Source organism: Myotis yumanensis, unplaced genomic scaffold (assembly GCF_028538775.1).
Source record: "Myotis yumanensis isolate MYYU_CA2020_CCGP unplaced genomic scaffold, mMyoYum1.0.hap1 SCAF_3, whole genome shotgun sequence".
NCBI lineage: Eukaryota > Metazoa > Chordata > Mammalia > Chiroptera > Vespertilionidae > Myotis > Myotis yumanensis.
Genome location: NW_027223754.1, coordinates 154,829,239 through 154,856,163, shown reverse-complemented (window position 1 = coordinate 154,856,163; position 26,925 = coordinate 154,829,239).

The window sequence follows — 26,925 nt, the reverse complement described above, 5'->3', positions numbered from 1 at the left end:
TCCAAATAATTGATCGTAATAAAGCCAATTTATGGAGGATGGGTGGGTGGGAAGAGATCAGCCAAGGAACTTGTATGCATATATGCATAATCCATGGACACAGACAATAGGCTGATGAAGGCCTGGGATGGTGGGTGGTGGTGGGCTAGAGGAGGTCAGTGGGGGGAAAAGGGATCATATGTAATACTTTCAACAATAAATATTTTTTTTAATTAAAGTTAGCAAATTTATTAAAGAAGCAAGGCAAACAAATCTAAACTATGTCTGAGCTGGAACTCAGATCTGCTTTCCCAACTAGGTTGGGGTTGCCAGGGGTTATATCTATCCTTCTGTCTATAGATTTTAAAATTCCTTTACTAGACATTCTGGTATAAGTTAACTCTGGAGGTCTCTCTCCACGTTACTTTGTTATGGCTTTCCCAGAATTTATGAGAAGCACCTGGCAATTAAATCACTAGATGCTGGCTTCTCTATTAAACAGTGGGATGAGATAAGGCTGTACTCTTCCTTTCCCTTCCTCCCTCCTCTCTGTTGTCTTTTAGTCGGTTTCAGGGTGATTTAAGCTATGTATTTTCTAGTTGTATTTATTCTCCTTCGCCTCCTCCCCTCCCCTTCCCTTCCCCCTCCTCTCCTGCATTCTTTGGAGAGATAGTAACCATTTGCGCTCAAGTGTCCTTGGTTGGGGGAAGGTAAGAGCTTGCAATTTATTAGTACATGCTGGTTGCAGGTTGCCAAACTGGCCTTAATTTTCTTGTCTTAGTTTCCCTATTCCTCTTGCCCAGGAATTTCCCTAGCTTTTCACTGTCCTGTAACAGTTCTAAGCTCTTAGAGACAGGAAGTAAAAATAATCTCATTTAATTTTGAATTTCCACTATCAATGACCCACCTAACACATTTGGGCATGAATTGTGTGTATACTGTCATTGAATACCAATGAAAGATGAGTGAATATTCATTGTTGAAGTGAGAAAACTATACATTTGGGATAAAAATTGGAACAACAGGAGAACTTCCAGAATGGCAGAATAAAGCGATTGGGAGACCCTCTCCCCAGCAACACAACAATTAAACAGATGAATATTATTATTTTTTAAAGAATATTTTAAGACTCTGGAAATTGTCCAAAGAGTGAACAGCAAATGGAAAAAAAAAACCACCCATTTATTTTTAAATATATATTAAATCTCAAGAGGAACAGTGAGAATCTGTGACATTTGAGCCTTGAGCTCTGCTTTCAGTCTGGGAAGATCATCTTTGCTTCTCATTCCTATGTTCTGTGTTAGAAGCTTTATTTCAGGCCGGCAGGGACTGCCGAGGAAGCCAAGGCTCCCTGGTCAGAAAGGTTGAAAATAAAAGGAATTCAATTGCCGCTCCCCCAGCCTGCTCACAGGGTAGGAGTTCCACTCTGGGAGAGACAAGTGCAGAAGACCAGGGCTTGCCACTCCTTCCCGTGACCGCTGGCACAATGGGAGTGTCACTTCAGGAAAAAATGAGCTACCGCCGCCAGTTCTGGTACAGGGGCACAAGCCTTCATTAATCTTTCAAATGAAAAGTATTATTTATTTGCCTTTTGCTATTTTCAAAGAAATTACAATCTGGAAGTTTTAAGTATAATACCTTTCAACTGCTGTTAGCATTTTTTTAAAAATAGAAAATTTAACATTTTCCACCAATATATCTGACTCAGCACATTTACTAAATCTATCCATATCCTTTAATAAAATGTGCTTACATATCTGCTGGCAGTGCATTCAGATTTTTATCATCCTTATAATTTTTGTACCATAATTTTTATTGTTGTTTTCTCATCAACTTGTATAGGAGAATCAAAACATGGCATTGTATGAATAGGTAGAAGAAATAGGAAATGAGAGTTAAATATTAATGTAGTCTAGGATAAGAACCTAGGTAAAAAAATGAAATATTTCCAATTTTTTTCCTGAGTATTTAACCCATAGGAAGAATATGGTTCAATTTTATATTCTAAAATGTCTCTTTGGAAAACTAATGTGTGTGTGTGTGTGTGTGTGTGTATCCTATATAATAAAAGGATAATATGCAAATCGACCAAACAGTGGAACGACCCGTCACTATGACACACACTGACCACCAGGGGGCAGACGCTCAATCCAGGAGCTGCCCCCAGCCCGCAGGCCCCGATCGCCCAATGGGGAACAGGGAACTGGAAGTGGGTGGCGGCAGCAGCTGGGGAAGATGGCCCTGATCACAGGCCAGGCCTAGGGACTGTACCTGTGCAGAAATTTTGTGTGCCGAGCCTCTAGTATATATATATGTATATTTTTGTTTGTTTGTTTGTTTGTTTGTTTTTGTTTTGTTTTGAAGATAAATTATCAAGTAAAGATAGAACTTTATGCTTGTGCTTCCTACACACACACACACACACACACACACACACACACATTATTTTGATCTTTCTGTTTGTCTTCACAAAGTTACAATTCAACCAAAAAATAAGATGGGCTGCCTCTTTCTCTGATACACTACCAGTCAATCATGGGATTGTTGTTCTAATAATTCTGCTTAGTCAGTATTTGTTGACAGAGTAAAATGAAAGTGAAATATAGTACATTGAGTTGACTTGAAAAATGCTGCAACTTATAATCATAAATAAAACATGTTTCTACATGTAATCTAATAAGTGAAAGGTCACAGCCCTTACAAGCAGAATGCTTATGATTTAGAAGAGTTTGTAATATGGATATTATATTTGGCTTTTTGCTACTTTTGTATTTAACCCTTACCTCTATAGCAAAATCATAAGTATACAGCCTCCCTAAAGCCACTCTTTGTTCTCATATTTTCTGTATCTTAACCTAAAGTACTTTTGTCGCTGTTTGTTGGACTATCAATTTTTAGAACAGTGACATTTTAAGTGCTCTGATACACAGTGAAAAAGAAATTGCTTAAATTAAAATACACGTCTCTAACTCTGATAAATTTTAAAAGAAGAAAAATGCTCCATTATCAGAAGGTTATTTCCACATGCCTGTAAATTAATAGCTCTGTGTTGCCATTAGAATAAAAATGTACTTAAAATGACCTCTAAATTGTATTTTTATCCTTAAAGAAAGGTCACAATAAATGCAGAAAGATGCATTTATTGTATGTGAATACTACTTTTTTAGTCACTGATTGTTAGGATATTTTATATCACATAGCTCTTTTGTGCCTCAATATCATAGCACTCAACTCTCCACCTCTGATTTTAGAACAAACAAATAATTATTAAACTTGACATAGTTATCATTAGAATGGCATACAATCAAATATTCCAGTTGCAGTCTCTTAAGTCAAAGATCACTTGCCGGGACTGGTTTGGCTCAGTGGATAGAGCGTCGGCCTGCGGACTGAAAGGTCCCAGGTTTGATTCCGGTCAAGGGCATGTACCTTGGTTGCGGGCACATCCCCAGTGGGGGGTATGCAGGAGGCAGCTGATCGATGTTTCTCTCTCATTGATGTTTCTAACTCTATCTCTCTCCCTTCCTCTCTGTAAAAAAAATCAATAACATAATAAAAAAAAACAAACTAGAAAACCCCAAAAGCAGGATTATCAGCTATACTTAAAAAAAAATCACTACATTTACATGTTTTAACCAAACTAAATAGAGAAATGTCATAAAACTCCTCAACAATTATTAGCCTAATTTTAAATATTGTTTCAAGAATCAATTTAACTCACACTGTAACTGTAATTTCCATATGTCACTTTTAACTTTCTTTCTCTACCTTTTCCCCTTATAATTTAGAGCCAGATTTAAAACAGGAAACATCCTTATATAAATGAATGCTATCATTTGAAAATTAATATTTACCCAAATTACAAAATAATTATTTTTTCAACTTACTGTCTGCATTATATATTGATTTTCTCATCCACTCATGTGAAAATGTGGAGGGACATGCATTACAAAATGATGATTATATTATAAAGGTTTAGTAATCAACACCATGTGCTAATATAAACTTGAACATTAGCAAATGTTCAAAGCCAGAATAATATGCAATAAAATTCACATTTTAAAATCAGTGGAAAAGAGATGGATTATTCCATAACTCAGTTGACCACTGGGAAAAATGACACCATAAATCACATTAAATTATATGCCTATATTAATAATTAAATGTAAACTATATTTTAATTAATTTATTCTTTGTCAAAGACATACATTTAGGGACAAAGGACAGAATTTAAATCATGAACTCACAATGTCATCTGTTCTAGAAATCTCTCTAAATATAACAAAAACAAAATATTTTTGAGTCCAGCCCTAGCTGGTTTGGCTCAGTGGATAGAGCATCGGCCATCGAACTGAAAGGTCCCAGATTTGATTCCAGTCAAGGGCACATGCCTGGGTTGTAGGCTCAGTCCCTAGTTGGGGGCTTGCAGGAGGCAGCCGATCAATGATTCTCTCTCATCATTGATGTTTCTATCTCTCTCTCCGTCTTCCTTCCTCTCTAAAATCAATAAAAATATATTTAAAAATATTTTGAGTCTAAAATTTTGGAATATCTACCTTCTGCCAGGCCAAAGAAAGTCTTTTATAATATCTATGAAAAAGAAGAATTCAATAATTAAAAAATAATATTATTATATGATATTTAAAATGTTTATCTTTAAAACACATGTAAAGGAAAAACAAAAAAATGCATCAAATAAGTATGATAGATGAAAACGGATGCCATTAATAAATAATATTCTCTTACATGTCAGTTTTAAAGGTGGGCAGCTCCAAAAGAAAATGGAGAAAATTTGTCAAGAGACAATCTCCAAGGAGCAATAAATGACCAATAAACAGAAAAAGGAATGAGAAACTTCATAAGTGACCAAAAGTTTAACCAAGGAAATGTGAACTAAAACAAAAAGGTATATATTTTTCACCTTTGAAATTGGCAAATATATGTATAGATAGTCCTTGCCCGTGCAAAGTGCAAAAGAAATTGCTTGTGGCACACACATGAGCCATTTCTCATGACAATGCAGAGAAATAAATTCATTCTTTACTGTACCATCTTCCTAGAAGACGAATGTCTTGATTAGCCATTCTACTTCTACACTGAGCCAAAAAATGTACTCACAATATATTTGGAAAACTGAAGTTCTATTCAGTTTGTAGAGTATGACCTCATTTTTCTAAAATACATTTGTATACATATACTATGTTTGCATACATACACTTGTCTGGGAATAAAGACATTAACATATAAGTGATAGATATATTTGAGTTTGGCATTATGGGTGACAATTTCTTATTCTTTCATATTTCAGAAATTTTTAGAGTCAGAGCTTATTATTTTGTAATTAGGGTGAATTTCCATTTTCAAATGATAGCATTCTTTTATATAGGAATGTTTTCTATTATAAATCTGGTTCCAAATTATTTAAAAAAACATAGAAAGAAAGAGAAGTGTATGTCTATATATGTGTATTTTTGTTGATTTTGTTTCATTGCTTCCATGGTAGGATAATCATTTAAAGGAAAAAGTTTTAGCTTTGCCAGTGCATCCTTCCACTTAATGTAAAATATTGAATTATTTATTTATGACCAAATAACTTCAAATAACATTTAAAACATAAAAGTTGAAAGAATGTTTATGTGTTTAAATAATATTCTCTAGGGCATATATCTATAATAATAAAAGCATAATATGCTAATTGGACCATACGTCCTTCCAGATGACCTTTTGGAAGAAGCCGGGGCTGCGAGGGAAGCCCGGGTCCCAGTTGCCGGTGGGAAACCAGTGCCGGTAGCCAGGGTAAGGAAGGCCTACTCTTGCATGAATTTCGTGCATTAGGCCTCTAATATATATATATATATTCAAAACCCTTCTATCAGTTGCATAGGGACCATTCATATTCTACATTTAATCTTCAATTTACTTAACACTGAAAATCAGGAGTTGCCATCTCTGTTAAAGTGATCACACAATGGAATCTAAGTCCATCCTATAAATAAATAGTATATTTCGATTAAAAGTGTGATTTTTAAGTGTGATCCACTTATATCAAGAACAATAATATTTTCATTCCAATAACAAAATAAAATGTTTAAAGCAACCTATACTCTAAATATGTATTGTCATGTATCTACCCTTGTACTTGTTGTCACCAATTCCATACTCCAGAGCCTTTCTGCTGACCTCCTGATATCAGGCCCCCGAATTACTCTGACTAATTGTGAGGGGAAAGCACAAGTGCTGAGGAGGAATGTAGAAAGTGCTCCTGACCAGATGCTTCAAATGCATAACTAATCAAGCCTCAGCTGACATTGATTCAAAAGTGTAAGCCAGCAGAGATGGCATCATTAAGCTATCCAGTATCATCTTAGAGAAAATATTTAGCTTCATAGGGGATTTCAAGGTAAGTTCCAAGCTACAGAGTCTGAAAAAGCCACCTGATACATCGCTTTGGGCTGGTTATGTGAATAAAACTTGATGATATCTATGTTGACAGACTTGGCAGGTACTAGCCACGTGCACATATGAAAGGAACAAAGTTAACATAAGAGCTGAGCCAAGAAAACACATCTGACAAATGGGAGAGTAGAAAGTACAGTTCATGTTATTTATTTTGCCCCAGACCACAGTTGCTATAATATCCTGGAGAAATAATTTATTTTTTCCAGAAATAGAATTTTAAGAATCATAATTCAAATATTATTATTATTTTGTGCCTATTAATTATCATTTCTGTTTTGTTGTGTTAGTTTTATTTTAAAAGTCAAAAGATTGGTGCTTCCTTGTGATAAAATAAAGCACAGAGAGCAATGATTTGAAAACTTAAAAACTACCTTTCAAAACGGTGTCATCAGATGTGATTGTGTTTACTTTAAACATGTTGAATGGCATGGCATAGTGGAACAAAGTGGCAATATATTGTGAAATGTCCTTGGATCTGTGTGGTTAAAGTTAATAACCACCCTCCTCAATTTTATATGATGCAGGATGATAATACTGTTTGTAAAATAATAGGTGATAGACAAAAAATAATTTCTACTTCAGCAACCTGCAGAGTAACCACACAGCTTGACTTCAGAGCAGATAATCCAAGCTGGAAGAACTTATGTACAAAGGTGCAGTAATGAGATGTTTAAATATGTTAGCCCTACATTGTCCCTTCATATATTGTATAAGTGCTGCATAATGTTTGGTCTCCTGTGAGGCTTCCTAGACAGTGGTTTTCTTTGGGACAGGTCATAAATACTCTCCTGCTACTCTGCTTTACTGGGGATGAGGGTAATTGTGTGAAGTTAAAAATATATTGGTGGCGTGGCCTCATGCCCTCTTGAGCTAAACATGAAAAGAAAATCATGAATATAGAAAGTTTCCGTTTTATTTGAGGGTCACAAAGGACGAAAAGGAACAACACAAAGCCCCTGGGCATATAGGATGATCTAAGAACTATTTCATAGACCTGTGAAAGGGCTGTGACTATAAGAGGGCGGGAGGTTCCCTTTGCCTCCTCTGTACAGCTGAGTAGCACACGTGAGAAATTCTTTTCATTTGCTCTGAGATATATTTTAATGAAAAGTTGGGCAGAAAGTTCATCAGATGGGTCTTTGTAACTCCCCAACTAACCCAAATCATATTATCATGGTTTTTAAATACAAGTAGTGTTGGCATCTCAGCCAAAATAGCTTTATGCAGTTTCATTTTACCACCTGAATAGAGTTATGTAACCAGATGATTAGAGTCGAATACTCAGTTTCCTCAGGCACAGACCATGAGGACAAGGCAGTATGTCTCCCTTTTATATACTCAATTCTAATTCCAATATTATGACATACTTGATGCTAACAGGTAAGTCAGAGAAATACTTAAATTTTAAACAACTTTATAGTTTTTTATTTCTTGAAGCATACTGCATTTCTTTTCAATTAACATATGCTTAGGTGCCTTTAAGTTTGCCTATAAAGTTTCCTATGACTTCTCCTTACAAATACACTTTGAGTGATTTTTTTCACTCACAATTCTGCCAATGTTGCAAAATAACATGCTCAGCAAGATAGTATTTTTAATGTGTAAATACATCACATAAACAAATTGAGAGATAAAAATCACATAATCATATCAATTGATGCAGAAAAGGCATTTGACAAAGTCCAACACCCTTTTATGATAAAAATGCTCAGCAAAGTGGGAAGAGAGGGATCATACCTTAACATAATAAAAGCCCTATATGACAAACCTACAGCCAACATCATTCTCAATGGGCAAAAACTAAAACCATTTCCCCTAAGAACAAGAACAAGACAGGGATGCCCACTTTCACCACTCCTGTTTGACATAGTACTGGAAGTGCTAGCCAAAGTGATCAGACAAGAAGAGGAAATAAAAGGCATCCAAATTGGAAAAGAAGAAGTAAAATTGTCATTATTTGCAGATGACATGATACTGTACATAGAAAACCCTAAAGACTCCATCAAAAATTATTAGACTTAATAAATGAATTCGGCAATGTAGCAGGATACAAAATTAATGCCAAGAAATGTATGGCATTTTATACACCAATAATGAACTTACAGAAAGAGAGATTAAAAAAAACAATCCCATTTACTATCACACCAAAAGAATTAAGATACCTAGGAATAAACTAAGGAGGTAACAGACCTGTACTCTGAAAACTACAGGACACTGAAAAAAGAGATAGAAGAAGACGTAAACAGATGGAAGAACATACCGTGTTCATGGATTGGTAGACTCAACATCATTAAAATGTCCATACTACCCAAAGCAATCTATAGATTCAATGCAATCCCCATTAAAATATCAATGGAATATTTCACAGACCTAGAATGAACTCTCCAAAAATTCATCTGGAATAAAAAAAGACCCTGAATAGCTGCAGCAATCCTGAGAAAGAACAAAGTAGGTGGGATCTCAATACCAGATATCAAGCTGTATTACAAAGCCACTGTTCTCAAAACTGCCTGGTACTGGCACAAGAACATATAGACCAATGAAACAGAACAGAGAACCCAGAAAGTAACCCAAACCACTATGCTCAGTTAATTTTTGACAAAGGAGGCAAGAGCATACTATGGAGTCAAGACAGTCTCTTCAATAAATGGTGTTGGGAAAATTGGACAGATACATGAAAAAAATAAATAAATAAATTAGACCACCAACTTACAGCGTACACAAAAATAAACTCAAAATGGATAAAGGACTGAAACATAAGACGGGAAACCATAAAATTCTTAGAGGTATCCACAGGCAGCAAAATCTCAGACATATGTCGAAGCAATTTCTTAACCGATACAGCTCCTAGGGCAGTGATGGCGAACCTATGACACACGTGTCAGAGTTGACACGTGAACTCATTTTTTTGGTTGATTTTTCTTTGCTAAATGGCATTTAAATATATAAAATAAATATAAAAAATATAAGTTTTTGTTTTACTATGGTTGCAAATATCAAAAAATTTCTATATGTGACACGGCACCAGAGTTAAGTTAGGGTTTTTCAAAATGCTGACACACTGAGCTCAAAAGGTTAGCCATCACTGTCCTAGGGCAATGAAAACTAAAGAGAAAATAAACAAATGGGACTATATCAAAATAAAAAGCTTCTGCACAGCAAAAGAAACTATCAACAAAACAACAAGAAAGCCCACCGCATGGGAGAACATACTTGCCAAGCTATCTCCGATAAGGGTTTAATCTCCAGCAATTACAGGGAACTCATACAACTTAACAAAAGGAAGATAAGCAACCCAATCAGAAAGTGGGCAACAGACCTAAATAGATATTTTTCAAAAGAGGACATATAGAAGACTGAGAGACATATAAAAACATGCTCAAAGTTACTAATCATCGAGAGATGCATATCAAAATGACAATGAGGTACCATCTCACACCTGTCAGAATGGCTATCATCAACAAGTCAACAAAGGACAAGTGCTGGCGAGGATGCAGAGAAAAAGGAACCCTCGTGCACTGCTGGTGGGAATGCAGACTGGTGCAGACACTATGGAGAACAGTATGGAATTTCCTCAAGAAACTAAAAATGGAGCTCCCATTTGACCCAGTGATCCCACTTCTAGGAATATATCCCATGAGACTAGAAACACCAATCAGAAAGGATATATGCACCCTTATGTTCATAGCAGCACAATTTACCATAGCTAAGATTTGGAAATAGCCTAAGTGCCCATCAGCAGCTGAGTGGATTAAAAAACAGTAGGACATCTACACAATGGAAGACTACACTGCTGTAAAAAAGAAGGAACTCCTAACATTTGCAATAGCATCGATGGAGCTGGATAGCATTATGCTAAGTGAAATAAGTCAGTCATAGAAAGATAAACATAACATGATCTAACTCATTTGTGGATTATAATGAACAACATAAACTCATGGACAAAAACAGATCCAGAGACAGAGAAGCATCGATCAGATGCTCAAACCTCAGAGGGAAGGTAAGGGAGGGTGGTAGTAAGGGGGAGAGATCAACCAAAATACTTGTGTGCATGCATATAAGCCTAACCAATGGACACAGACACCAGAGGGTTGAGAGCATGGGTGCGGGGGGCGGGGGGGAGGGGTGAGGGGATAAGGACACATATGTAATGCCTTAACCAATAAAAAAGAGGAAAAATTGAATAAGTAAAATTTCATTGGAAAAAATAGGCAATTTTCTCTTTGAATATATGAGATCAGAGGAAAAGGTCATACTTAGACTGTTGAATTGATGTAATTATATAAAAAAATTCTCTCTTATCTTTTTAGATGTAAAGAAAGGTATTATAATCTAATTGATGAAAGTTATAAAGATACTAAATAAATAATTTTGGCATTTCTTAGTTATTCAACTCTGTAAAGCAGGGATTATGGAAACTCAACTAATATTGAATAATTGCTAACACTGATTGTGCAGTGCATGCAAGGCAAGCCCTGAACCTCTAAAACTCTTTTTATTCCTCCAACAACCTCATGGCATATAACTTTATTGTTTCTAATAGAGAGGTGAAAAACTTATACAAAAGAGGCTAAGGAATTGCTAGTAAATGATGAAGCTGAGATATAATCCAGAAAGTCTAGTTTAAGAGCTTTGCTTTTAGCCCCTATACTTTGTTATACAGCATTATTTAAGAAACAAAAATTTTATATATTTCTTAAATCATGATTAGATGTTTTCCATGACCATGTTATTATCTGAAAACAGTGATGGTACTGTCAAATATTCAAATAAAGCATTAGTAGAACATGCAAAAAATGAATCTAATTTCATATTCCAAAATTAAGTGTAAAAATACTTTCTCTGTCAGATTGTTTCATCTATGTCACAATCTTTTTAATTTACTATATCAAGGACATGAATAAAAGACAAGGTGTATAGCTGAAGAAGTTATTAATGCCAAGAAAACTACGAACACAATTCTCAACAGTTTGTTCTTGATATTCAGTCGGGACTTAGAGAGATAATTGAAGTGGCCTTTGAGCTTTCAATCACATAATGCTTTCAGCTTCAGAACTATTTAGAAAAATCTTAGCTATTTGTATTTAATATTCTTATATTTAAAATAATATTTACTAAAACTAAATTTTCTCTTTTTAGAGAGTATATAATAGACATGTGCTTAGAATTTCACACCATCACATTATTTGAAGACACACAATCTGCTCTTCATTCCACTCTCTGTCTATGGCCCTAGTTCATGGTTACTTGTGTTCGTAAATCACTCCATTTTATTTATAGTTCTGAAAGTTCTAACTTATGGTCCCCACACTCACTTCTATAGTAGAATCTGGTTTCATTGTACTGTTTTCTTTACCAGCAATAGCTTCTTAAGAAATAGGAAAAGATGCTCAGTGTCAATAATCATCAGAGAAATGCAAGTTAAAACCACACAGACTGTCAAACCTCAGAGGGAAGGTAGGGGAGGATGGGGGGTAAGGGGGAGAGATCAACAAAAGGATTATATGCAAGCATATAGGCCTAACCAAAGGACACAGACAACAGGGGGGTGAGGGCATGAGTGGGGAGGATGGGGGGTAATATGGGGATAAGGACACATATGTAATAACTTAATCAATAAAGAAATTAAAAAAAAACAAACCACACTGAAATATCACCTCATTCCTGTCAGAATGCCTGCCATGAATAAATCAACAAACAATAAGTGTTGGTGAGGAAGTGGAGAAAAGGGAACCCTTGTGCACTGTTGGTGGGAATGTAGACTGGTACAGTCACTGTGAAAATCAGTATAGGATTATCTCAAAAAATTAAAATGGAACTGCCTTATTACCCAGCGATTCTACTTCTGGGAATTTATCTGAAGAAGCCCAAAACATGATTTTGAAAGATATATGCACTCCTGTGTTCATTGCAGCATTATTTACATTATCCAAGATTTGGAAGCAGCCCAAGTGCCCATCTGTAGATGAATGGATAAAAACAGCTCTGGTGTATTTACACAATGGAATACCGCTCAATCATAAAAAAGGAGAAAACCTTCCCTTTTGCGATAGCATGGGTGGTTCTGGAGAGCATTATGCTAAGTGAAATAAATGAGTCAGGAAAAGACAAGTACCATATGATTTCACTCATATTTGGAATATAACGAACAAAACAAACAAAACAGAGACAGACTTATAGATTTGAAATTATAAAACTCTTAGAAGAATAGGAAAAATTTTCATGATTTTGGGTTTGGCAGTGATTTCCTGGCAAATTTGATTTCTTGACACCAAAAGCACATGCAACAATGCAATAATAGACAAGTGTAACTACATCAAACTTTAAAACTTGTGAACAGCAAAACAAACAACAGAGTGAAAGACAACAAGTAGAATGGGAAATAAATATTTGCAAACTGTATATCTGATAAAGGTTAATATCCAGACTTATAAATATTTCCTACCACTCAATAATAAAAAAATACAATTAAAAAGTGGGCAAAGGACTTGTCAACTGAAGGTCATCACTGCCAATTCGACACCAACAAGAGTCCCCAGTTAGGAATATAATGGGTGAGGTGAGACTTTATTCAGTGGAAACATCTTAATTGAGAATCAGCTTGGCTGTGGAACAGCTCAATTGTGATACAGTGCGATTGTGGGACAGCATGGCTGTTAAGAAGCTCAGGCAGGCTGGCCTGGGCAAGGGGGCTGCAGTGTTATAGCTCAGCTCCAGGGAGTCAGCTTCACTCCACTCCACTCTGCTCCAGTGAGACACCTCTGCTCGACTTGGTGTTACAGTTTCAGCTCTGGTGTTACAGCTCTGGCCCAGGAGACAGTCTTTAATGGAAGCTGAAAATGTGCCAGACGCAGGGCTGACATATAGAAAGAGAACTTCGCACCCCTGGTCCCAGTTTGACCCATTTATATGCAAATGAGGACTACAAATCTTCACAGCTTTATTGGTCCAAAAAGTATTGTTCTGATTGGTCCGAATAAAGCCACTCAGATTGGCCAGTAAAAATGCAAATGAAGATATAGCAGCTCAATTGAGATTGGGCAGGGAAAGTCTCAGTGATACTGATCTAATAGGAGCCTAGGAGCTTCTTTATGGGGATCATCTCAGGAGGCAGGCAGCTCAATGAAGCTTTTCCCTGAGGCACAGAGAATATGAGAGGCCCCTGTGTAGCAATGACTACTAGACTCTGCTTATAAATTTGAGTCTTGTTAACCAAGAGGAGAGCTTTGGGGCAGGTATATTCTTCTAAGAGTAAATTGACTTCAGTAGACATTTCTCCAAAAAACATAAACAAATTTCCAACAAGCATATAAATAGTTGCTCATTGTCACTAATTATTAGGTTGTTACAAATCAAAATAGATTGAGATTCTACCTCACATCTATTAGCATAGGTGCAGTTGGTGGAAATGCAAAATTGTGCAGCCATTATAGAAAACATCATGAAATTTCCCCCAAAAATTGAAAATGAAATTATCATATAATCCAGCAATCCCATTTAAGGGTATCTATAATAATAAGAGTGTAATGTGCTAATTAGTCCAGACAGCCAAACGACCTTCTGGATGTCCTTCCAGATCACCGGTTCTCAACCTTGGGTCGTGACCATCGGAAAACACATACAGCATATCAGATATTTACATTATGATTCATAACAGTAGCAAAATTACAGTTATGAAGTAGCAACAAAAATAATTTTATGGTTGGGGGTCACCACAACATGAGGAACTGTATTAAAGGGTCACGGCATTAGGAAGGTTGAGAACCATTGTTCCAGACAAAGCCGTGGCGGTGGGGCTGAGGCAGAGGTGGTTAGGGGCGATCAGGCCTGCAGGAGAGCAGTTAGGGGTGATAAGGCAGGCAGGGAGAGGGGATAGGAGCGATCAGGCAGGTGGGTGAGTAGTTAGGGGTGATCAGGCAGGCAGGTTAACAGTTAGGAGCCTGTGGGATCGGGCCTAAACTGGCAGTCGGACATCCCCCAAGGGGTCCCAGATTGCGAGAGGGTGCAGGCCAGGCTGAGGGGATCCCCCCTCCATGCAAGAATTTTGTGCCCTGGGCCTCTAGTATGTAAATAATAATTGAAATCTCAAAGAGATACAGGCTGGGCAAAAGTATATTTACAGTTGTTCATATGGAAAATAATACAAGAATTAATAAATAATACAAGAATTAATAAATAATACAAGAATAAACTCTGTCTGGCATACTCACACTGACAATCTACTTTGCCCTGCCCTGTATTTGCATACCCATGTTTATTGCAGCATTGTTCACAACAGCCAAGAGGGTGGGGTCAACCTACACATCCAACAGAAGAATGGATAAAGAACATGTGCTGCATACATGCAATGAAATAATATTCATAAAAAGAATGAAATTGTGACATATACTGAAACATAAATGAACTTTGAGAACATTCTAACTGAAAGACACAAGAAGACAAACACTATGTGATTCTGCTAATGTGAGGTACCTTAAGTAGTCAAACAGAAACAGAAAGTAGTATGGTAGTTGCTAGGAGGGGGGGTTGGGAAAAAAAGGGAATTTGTTGTTCCTTGGGTATAAAGTTTCAATTTTACAAGGAAAAAGGTCTAGTGATTACACAGGCATGATATATCTGTTGTAACTATTTTGGAACTGCAGAGTCTATGGAAGGCTTTGAACTTCCCAGGGAAGGACCGGAAGGTGAGTTTTGGTTAATTTTAGCCATTTGCAGCTCTTAGACAGTAGCTGCTTTCCACCCCCCAGCTGCTTTCCTTCAAGGTTTCTGGAGCAGCTTGTGAAAGCCAGAGTGAGCAGCCTCCAAGGATCAGGATCTGTGCTCTGATTGCTGATTGCACCTTCTGATCGCAGAGATGCAGACAGAGCTGGGCTGACACGATGCAGCCCTCCCCATCATTGTTGCAAGCTTCTCCTCCAGCTGAAGTAAATTTTAGGGATTTAAAGGACTGGCACCTTTTGTTTGTTTGTTTGTTTTATTTTTATCTTCTTCCCCTTTTAGGAGCTGGGTATTTAAGGACTAGGACATATGAAAGCAACTGCATATGTGGGAGAATTTAGAAAATCACCAAGCATGCCCAGGGAAACTCGCAGACTCCGAAAAGTCCTGAGCAGATCTTAAGTTTATAGTTCAAACTGATCTGTGTACAGATACATCACATGAAGCCACAAAATACAAAAAAACAAACAAACAACAAAACCCCCCCAGCAAATCCTGGGGAAGAGGGATCTCCTGAATTTCTCTCCTATCAGATTAAAATGTCCTGTTTTCAGCAAAACATCACAAGGCGTACAAAGAAATAAGAAACTAAGGCCCATTCAAAGAAAAAAACATTGACGGAAACTGTCCTTGTGAAATGTCAGTTGGTGGACCTACTAGACTAACGTTTTAGATCAACTATCTTAAAGATGCTCAAACAGAAGAAAAAGAACCAATACTGCAGTGATTCTTCTCAGCATTGACTCCACGAGATGTTGAAAGGTGATGGGAGGAATCTGACACCATGCCTGATGAATAGCACTGTCCAGTTCTGTGAGATTTGATGGTTGTGGAACCAGCTGCCTGATGGCTCTTTTAACTTTGTCCCACAAATGTTCAATTGGATTGAGATCTGGTGATTGTGGGAGCCACCTAAGCAAGGTAAAGTCTCCCTCATGTTCTTGAAACCACTCCTGCACAATACGAGCACCGTGGCATGGCACATTGTCTTGTTGGAAGAAGCCATCTCCATTGGGATACGCCATCAACATGATAGGATGAACTTGATCAGCAATGATACTTAGGTATGTTGTGCTATTCAGATGTTGTTCCACATGAATTAAAGGGCCCAAATCATGCCAGGAAAACATGCCCCAAACCCTAACACTGTCCCTACCAGCTTGAAGGGTTGTACTCATTCATGTGGGGTGCATGCTTTCATACTGTTTCTGCCAAATTCTCACTCTGCCATCTGCATGATGCAACTAGAAACATGATTCATCGGACCACATGACTTTTTTCCAATGCTCGACTGTCCAATCCTTGTGTTCCTGTGCGAATTGGAGACGTTTTATCTTGGTAACTGCAGACAGCAAAGGTGTTCGAACAGGCCTTCGGTTTCCATATCCCATACGATGCAGTGTATGGTTAATTTGCCTACAAACGTCAAGTGGTCATAATAATCTGGCCACTCAGTATATAAATATATATGTGTGTGTGTGTAAAGGTTGTTAAATCGTGTTGCTTACCCATATCTTCAGAAAAAGATCACTTATACTGTCATGGTAAACAACCTACTTCCATATTTATAATGGTCTGGCCCTCTAGCAACTTCAGCGCAAAATTATAGCTAATTTGCCTACAAACGTCAGGTGGTCATAATAATCTGGCCACTCAGTGCATATATAGACTAGAGGCCTGGTGCATGAAATTCGTGCACTCAGGGCCTGCACCCTCTCACAGTCCGGGAGCCCTTGGAGGATGTCCTACTGATGGCTTAGGCCTGCTCCCCTTAGTGCTGCCATGGAGGCGAGAGAGGCTTCTCTGCCACTGCACTCACTAGCCTATCAGCCATGAGCCTGGCTCAGGGCTTCTGGCTCAGTGGCACTCCCTCTGTGGGAGTGCACTGACCACCAGGGGCAGCTCCTGCATTGAGTGTCTACCCTCTGGTGGTCAGTGCACATCATAGTGACCAGTTGTTCTGCCATTCAGGCGATTTTCCTATTAGCCTTTTATTATATAGTACTAGAGGCCCAGTGCACAAAATTTGTTCCGGGGGGGGGGGGGTGGTCCCTCAGCCTGGCCTGCACACTCTCACAATCTGGGAATCTGGGACCACTGGCTCCTAACCGCTCACCTGCCTGCCTGATGGCCCCTAACCACTCACCTGCCTGCCTGATTGCCCTTAACTGCCTCTGTCTCGGTCCCCGCCACTGCGGCTTCATTCAGAAGGACATCCGGAAGGTCATTTGGCTGTCCAGTCTAATTAGCATATTATGCTTTTATTATTATAGATCAGAGAAACATTGAAAATTCTATTGAAATATTATGTACTTTTAGAAGTACACAAAATATTACTGAAGTCTTAGGTGAAAAATTGCTCTGAGATTGTTTTATTTTTCACATTTATATTTTGTCTACATTAGCATAGAAACTAAGCTTAATAAATTGTGATCAGTAAATTTATAACTATCTTCAACTTTTATTTAATAAAACCCTAAACATTTAATATATATCTTTATAATAATTTATTTCAAACTTTAGTATTTTATTCATTTTTTATTTATTTAACAATTGATATTGAGAGTCTGTTAGTTCAAGGCACTGTACTTACTGTTGGTAGATCACAGTGAAATAAATAGACATTGTTTTGCTCATTGGGAATCTTAATTTGTGCATGATTTCTGGCATGAAAAAAATTTTTGCATTTATAAACTTTTAGGTATGCTTTTAAACTTGTACCAATAGCATAAACTCAGGCTCTTAAATAGCTATTTCAAAAGCCTTATCTATTACTGTGTATTTTGATGTTAGTAGTAAATAAATTTTGAACAAGATAATAACAGAGGGTAACTGTTCAGTACAGAAGGAAGATATAACATAGATAAGTATTATAATTGTTTGCAATATATTTTGCACCCCAATGCTTTATAAAAGTTACAATGAATTCTGTGCCGTGAATCATCTTCTATTTTATGAAATCTAATTTTGTGGTTATTGCAATATATTTAACAGTGGCATTACAAATGCAATGTGATAATAGATTTCAAGATAATTTGATCTATAAAGAGGAATCTCAGAATTAAGGTTTAGTATGTTCGGCAAAATGTAATTGCCTGGTTAAAGAAAGGCACCTGCTGATGTAGTGTTAATTAGATAGTCATGTTCTCCATGTCACTGCTAGTTTCACTTCATAGCACTACAAAAATGGCTGCTTTTGAGCTTGATAAATTTTTCTTCATTAATTTAGGTTTTAATTTCTAACAGTGCCTAGTTCCAGTATCACAATCACTACTATATTGTGTATTTATGTTCCTTTTATTACATTTTTAACTTTAGGAGGAACTAATGATTTATTTCATGTCAGCTTCATATATGTTTTTTTAATTATTTTCCCCAGCAATTTTTAGTATGTGCAAGAATATTAGCTTTGATACTCTACCCTATAGAAGAAAGTCCTATTACGGCACCTCTGATATTTCAGCGAGCTATGGGCCCTGATACAGACCTTATACAATAAGATGACAGTTAAGTGCCTACATACTGAACATAGAAGAATTTCCCATAACCAGGGGCTTTATTTATATATTTGACCACACAATTCATTAATTCCAATTTCTCTTGACAATATCTTTCAACCTTAATTTAAAAAATTATTACTATTCTCATTACCAATGTTATTTGAACTGAGATTAACTATGTTGCCAAACAAAAGAAACCAATGCTTAATAATGCCCCAAAAGCTCTTTCAGACCTTTGAGGTCTCTGTATTGAGAGAGCATTTCAAAATGTTGAGTGAGAGGATTTCTCAAAATAAGGCCTAAAAGTATGTGCTTTTCAAATATTTTTGTGAGAATATGGAATTTGATCCAATGCTAGTAGCAAAAACAATAATATACCCTTTTAAAAAAACCACTGTATTTTTAATAGCTAGGGAGAAGGTAAGTATAAATGAACTGGCTTAATAGCAAATGGAAAACTGTATTTTAGGAAACCATTCAAAATATGAGAAATCAACACCCTATGGCCAAAAAAGTGTTTTTATTTTCCAAAGAGCAAGAGAAGATTTCTAAGGAAAACCTGTAACCTGAGGTTTACACACACACACACACACACACACACACACACACACAAAATTGATTCTCTGTCCCCCACCTCAGAATCACCCTCCAAAGGAAATGACCTACTAAATTGTAAAAAAGGAGAAATTGTACTCACTATGGAAACTGACAAAGGTATCAACATGACATAACTTCACTAATGTTTTTGGTAGATAGGAGGCAGAAAAGACTAAATTAAGCCTGAAACCCTTGGGCTTCATTCCTTTTGCCAGAATTTACTTCTGAGGATCCTAGACCAACAAATATCCTTTATGTTGTAGTGAGCAAGGATGAGAGGCAGAATCTGTCTCTGAATTCCATTTAAAGCTATTGTAAGCTTTGAAAAGTAATATGTATAATCTGAGGGTAACGTTGACAATGCAGTATAGTAACTGGTGAGACAAGAATTCATATATTTAAGTCAGTTTGGTGAATTTTTACTTGAAGCCAACAGAGTTGTGTCTGACAGAGTCAGCCAGATGAGTCAGAGAGCAGGGAGAGAGGAGTGGCAGGGATGCAGTGAATCAAAGGATGTAGTTAATGGAGTGCAGGTCTCCATTGACAAGAAGATTGCAACTTATGTCCAGGAATATTAGACAAGGAATTTTAATAGCAGTTTTAATAATGGAGATACAGACCTGTCATTATTGGCAGATGACACAACTGTCAGTCTGAGAGATTGAATTGAAAATTGATGATAAACAATATCAGTTTAGTAATATCACAATAAACTATACAAAAGCAGATAGCTTTTGTATAAATAAATAACAACTACATCATTTTTCCAGCTTTACTGAGATATAAATACAGACATAACATTATGTAAATGTAAGGTGTACAATGTGATAATAGAATACTCTTATATAATTATGCAAATAATTACCACAATAAATTAGTTAACACCTCTCTCTCACCTCACATAATTACTGTTTCTTTTAGGAGTGAGAACATTTACAATCACTTAGAAAGTTTCAAGTACTGCATGTAATGCAGCGTTGTTAACTATAGTTACCACACTGTACATTAGATCCCCAGCACTTATTCCTCTTAAAACTGGGACTTTGTACGCTTTGACATCTTCCCATTTCCCAAAACCCCCAGCCCCAGGCAACCACCATTCTACTCTCTGTTCCTATGATTTAAGCTATTTTAGACTCCACATATAAGTGAGATCATATAGTATTTGTGTTTCTCTTTCTGACTTATTTCACTTAGCATAATACCCTCAGAGTCCATCCATGTTGTCACAAATAGCAGAATGTCCTTCTTTCTTGTGGCTGGAAGACATTCCTGTTTGTGTGTGTGTGTGTTTGTGTGTGTGTGCGTGTGTGTGTGTGTATTTATCTTCTTTATCGATTCATATGTAGGTGGACAATTACGTTGTTTGATATCTTAGCTATTGCGAATAATGATGCAATGAGCATGGGAATGCAGCTATCTCATTGAGATATTGATGTAATTTCCTTCCAGTATACACCCAGAAGGGTGATTGCTGATCATATGGTAGTTTTATTTGTAATTTCTTGAGGAACCTACACCTCCATACTGTTTTGTATAGTGGTTGCACAAGTTCACATTTCTACCAACAATGCACATGGGTTCCCTTTCCTTCACATCTTCTCCTATTCTTGTCTTCTCCTTTCTTTTTGATAATAGCCATTTTAACAGGTATGAGGTGATACTTCATTGTGGTTTTGATTTGCATTTCCTTGATGATGAGTGATACTGAGCATTGTTTCTTGTACCTATTGGCCATTTGCACGTTCTCTTTGGAAAAATGTGTCTTCAATACCTCTGTCCTTTTTTAAAAAATTGGATTGTTTGTATTTTACTATTGAGCTGTATGAACTGCTTATACATTTTTATATTAACTTATCAAATGGATGGTTTGCAAATATTTTCTCCCATTCCACAGGTTGCCTCACATGTGTGGTCAACGAATAATCAACAAGGAAGCAAAAAATACTCAATAAGGAAATAATAGTCTATTTAATAAATGGTGTTGAGTAAACTGGATAATCACATACAGAAAATTGAAACTGGACCTCTTTCTTACACCACTCACCAAAATTAACCCAAAATGAATCAAAGAAATAAGCATAAGGCCTGGAACCCTAACACTCATACCAGAAAATGTAGGGTAAAAGCTCCTTGACATTGGTCTTGGCAATAATTTTTTTAATATAACGCCAAAAGCAGAAGTAACAAGAGCAAAAATAGACAGAATTATATCAAACTAAAGGTCTTCTGCACAGCAAAACAGACAACCAAGCAGTTATTTTAATTAAAAAATCCAAGAAATGATTATGACCTAGATAAAGATATCAGCAAAATGATCATAATGAATACAAGGAAAAAGGAACAAATAGAGACACAATAATTTGATAAAATTGCATGAAATGAGACGATAGGTAAATGGCCGTAGTATAAGATACCTCTAAATAATACGGGGGTGGGCAAAAGTAGGTTTAGAGTTGCTTTGTGACATTTTTTGAGTTAATAAAGCTATTGTAAAAATCATAGCCTGCATGTCTTTTTTCATACAAACAACGTAAACCTATTTTGCCCATGCCTCCTGTATGCACAAACTTTATAAATAATGTTTTTAGTTATTAAGTAAAGCATGAAATGAGAACTATTAAATATCTAAGGAGCACAAAAAGTAAGAAGTAATGTTTAAAATATACAAGGCTTAATAGGAAAATAGGGTGCATATCTCCAGCAACTAGACTGAGTGCTGGACTGTATGTGAAACTAAAAGCCACACCCTCTAATCGCAGTGCAAACTTCGACATATAATGAAAAATTATTTTTATCTTCCCACTGACTCCCCTTCACCTGTGAGTTGTTTTAATAGATGTTTAGCTTCTCCATGCATTCCCACACATGAAAAATCAATGGAAAAATATTTTAACTAGCAATCTAATTGAACTCAATTTAGTCCAAGTGTGTCAGGAAAAAAAAAACACAAGTTGTCATTGGGAGTCTCCACTATGAATGATTATTTCAAATTTGAACCAACCAAACTATAAATTAAAACCAAAATTCTAGAACTGAAACAGAAGTAATTTTTAAATGTGCTTCCTTTTTATTTTTGGAAGACTCTTGGGTTTTCAGAATTAATTGTATTTTAAGGAAAATAATTTTCAGTCTAATATTGGCTACATATGGATATTTTGGTCTCATAAATAGTAAATATAAATCCTTACTATCTCACTCCTGGGTCCCACCATGTTTTATACTTCAAGACACCAAACTCAAGTTATGTATAGTAATAATATGATCAATCTGGTAAGATGGATATTTTTGGCAACTTATACCCACATAATAGCATTGAAGCTTCAGTCAATAACAATTCATATTACTGAACATATGTATATATGATTTAAAATAATTGAAGCATTCTTTTGAGTAACTATTCCATATGCATAGGGCTCATTCATTCTTTTGAAAAATCTAAGAAACATCTAATTTTATCAGTTTATGTGTCTCTAAAAAGAAATTATGACACAAACTGATTTAAGTAGTAAGAGCAGCTTCCTATCTCAAATAATATAGAACCTAAGGTGAAGTTCATTCAGGATAAGATAATATGAGGACCCAAAGACACTTTGGAAACCTAAGTTTTATCCCAGTTTCTCAGATGGCCTTTCATCATCAAGATGCTAGAAGTTGTAAGAATTATATGTGGACACAACATTATTCTGAATAAGCTGCTTCACCTCATATGTCTGATTTTAGATGTGAATTATTCACCAAATATCTCCTACCCATGATAGAATTTTACCATGAAATTTTATCATAGGACACATTTAAATATAATCCAATTCAGAAAGTTAATTCAATTTTAGGATTTGGCCTTGATGAGGGGATAGAGTAAACTCTATTTCAACTGATTTTCTATTAAAAAAGAAGAAAATATTTAAATAAAATGTAATATGTCTTCACCTAAGGCAATACAAATGTTTCTAATATAATACCCAACATTAACATCACATAAAAAATCATTAACTTTAGTTACCACTAAAGAATTAAAGAAATGAAAAGAATTGTGACATAAGAGCCAAAAGATCTCATCTGGGATATGCCATTCTCTGGTCACATAACCTCTGATAGGTTTTTAAACATCTTGAAAGTTGGTTTATATTTGTAAAATGAGAATATAATTGATAGCTCTGTATACTCTTTAGATATTGAAGACCAAACAGATACAATCTATAAATTATATTATGTTCTGGGGGAGAGACCAAGATGGCGGCGTAGGTAAACACCGGAGACCGCTGCCGCAAACAACCATTTCAAAAATACAACTAAAAGACGGAACGGACATCACCCAGAACCACAGGAAGGCTGGCTGAAGAGAGACTCTACAACTAGAAGGAAAGAGAACAGCAAACCGAGGCTCAGAGGAGGCGCAGTGTGGAAAATACAAAGGTACCGAGATGCGCACGAAAGCGGGCTGGTGGCTGAGGGCACGGTTGTCATTTTCGGTCGGGAGTGAGTCTCAGACTCTCGGCTCCAGATCCGGGTGAGTCTCTAGGGACCAAGACTCAAATGGCAGAAGCGGGATTATCCAGCATCAGTTGGAACCTGAGGGCAGCTTTCTCTCCGAGGTTTGCAGCGGCTGCCGGGGTTCTGAGAAGCAGAGCCTCTGGGAACGGGACTGAGAGTGGCCATAACTGCTCCCTCCACCCGCCCTGCTGATCCCGCCCCGCCCAAACCCTGCGCACAGCCATTTGCCGATCGCCTCAGGCAAAGCCTGGATTAGCGCCTCCCCAGAAGGCAGACGTTTTCCACACAGCTGATTCCTACAGCCAGTCGGCCTGGTGGTCAAATCCCTCTAGTGTTAACTACAACAATTAAGGCTTGGCTAGAACAAGACTGCGCACAAAGACCACAAGGGGGTGCACCAAGAAAGCATAAAAGATGCAGAGACAAAAAAACATGACAGAAATGGAGGATATGGAGCTAAGAATCGCAATTTTGAGGGCTTGCTATAAACTTGAGCAGAGCCTCACGAAAACTAATGAGACCCTCGATGCTACGATAAAGAAATTAGAAAGTAAGCATACACGGACTGAAATAAAGAATATTATACCCAATAGCAGACCAGAGGAGCACAATAATCAAACCAAAGATTCGACAAAAAACACCCAACTGGAAAAGCAAAATGAAAAAAGAATCCAAAAGTGTGAAGATAGTGTAAGGAGCCTCTGGGACAGCTTCAAGCGCACTAATATCAGAATAATAGGGGTGCCAGAAGATGAGAGACAGCAAGATATTGAAAACCTATTTGAAGAAATAATGGCAGAAAACTTCCCCCACCTGGTGAAAGAAATGGACTTACAGGTCCAAGAAGCGAAGAGAACCCCAAACAAAAGGAATCCAAAGAGGACCACACCAAGACACATCATCATTAAAATGCCAAGAGCAAAAGACAAAGAGAGAATCTTAAAAGCAGCAAGAGAAAGAGACTCAATTACCTACAAGGGAATACCCATACGACTGTCAGCTGATTTCTCAACAGAAACTTTGCAGGCCAGAAGGGAATGGCAAGAAATATTCAAAGTGATGAATGCCAAGAACCTACAACCAAGATTACTTTATCCAGCAAAGCTATCATTCAGAATTGAAGGTCAGATAAAGAGCTTCACAGATAAGGAAAAGCTAAAGGAGTTCATCACCACTAAACCAGTATTATACGAAATGCTGAAAGGTTTCCTTTAAGAAGAGGAAGAAGAAAAAGGTAAAGATACAAATTGTGAACAACAAACATGCATCTATCAACAAGTGAATCTAAGAATCAAGTGAATAAATAATCTGATGTACAGAATGAACTGGTGATTACAATGAATCAGGGACATAGAAGGGGAATGGACTGACTGTTCTTGGGGGGGGTGGGGGAAGGGGAATGGGAGGTGCGGGAAGAGAATGGACAAAAATCGTGCACCTATGGATGAGGACAGTGGGTGGGGAGTGACGGTGGACGGTGGGGCGGGAACTGGGAGAAGGGGAGTTATGGGAAAAAAAGAGGAACAAATGTAATCAGAATAATAAAGATTTAATTAAAAAAATTATATTATCTATAAATCTGAATTATAATGATTACCTAACCTTTACTCATATCTGCATATCAAATTTATTCCCAATGGAGCCACAGGTTGGCAAGGCGAAGATAATGAAGAGGAGGCTACTCAACAAGATGTATGCAGGCAGTGGAAAGGCATAGAATGTTTCTTCTTTGTACTTCTGTCATTGCACTGATTTCAACTCTAGTATATTTTATTATTTAAACATGCTTAATAATAGTTGTTTTTGTTTGTTGTGGTTGTCAGTGAATACACAAATACAGATGGAGAAAGTAGAAAGTATATGTAAGCACTGTACTATGTGCATCCTGTGTCCATAAAGAAAGGATGACTAGATTAGTAAGCTCAGCCCTGACTTCAAAGGAAATTTTGCAATATAGAGGAAGGAACAACCATGGACACATACAATGTTTATGAAACCTTAGAGTATAGAAATCAAGCACATGGAGTCAGAAAGATGCAAATTTATGTCCCAGCTCTGGCAAAGAGTTTTTAACCTTGGACAACATATTTTGTATTTCTAAGCTTCAAGAATCATTTAATATACCATGTGCTGCTCTAAAACTCTATCCCTTATCTCTTACTCAAAATTAAGAAATGTACACATTAATATGATAAAATAGCTTGGATAACAGACACTATATTTCATGACTTGCCAAATGGTGGGTTGCTTAAAGATACTATATGAGTTTATAGCACTTTGAGGGGGAAAAACATAAAATCTGTAGGAAATTGCTCTAAGCATAAATTTTTTAGGTTCTTCTAGAATCAATAAAATTATCTATTGAACAGCAAATAAATTCAAACTACTATCAATATAAAACCTAAATAGTTTGATCAAATACAATGTAATACATATGTATCAATCTAAGCATGTTTTAGCTTTCCTTTTGTTCTCTGTCTAAGCAATGGAAATATTTCACTTTTTATAACACCTACACAAAATTTAATCATATCATCTGGTTTTGGCTTTTAAAAGCATCATTAAGTAGAAAGCTGAGATAAGAACAATTTAATGTTACTCTAACCCTGACACTTGATTTTATTAAAAAGTGACAGTGCAATACGAATTGGTCAGGCTAGCCCACTTGAACTTGTCAGCAACAAAGCCAGTTTAAAATGCTGTTAAAGAAATGCCCCAATTACAATTGTTTTAATGTGACTCAATTCTATTTCATGACTTAGGAGAAAAATCATAGCATTTCAATTGTTTTCTGCTTAAAATTGTTTTATTTCAAGCTAAAAACAATCTTTATTATAATAGGATTATCAATCAACATCATTTTATGGTTTTTAGGAACTATAAAATGTCTTATGCTCAAAATTTTTAACACATGATTGAACGTCTAGCATTTAAAAATATTACTTTTCTACTTTTTCTATTATTTGACAATTATATTACCTGAAACTATATTTTCTAAAGTTTTTAAAATATATTTTATTGATTTTTTTACAGAGAGGAAGAGAGAGAGATAGTTAGAAACATTAATGAGAGAGAAACATTGATCTGCTGCTTCCTGCACACCTCTTACTGGGGATGTGCCCGCAACCCAGGTACATGCCCTTGACTAGAATTGAACCTGGGACCTTTCAGTCCACAG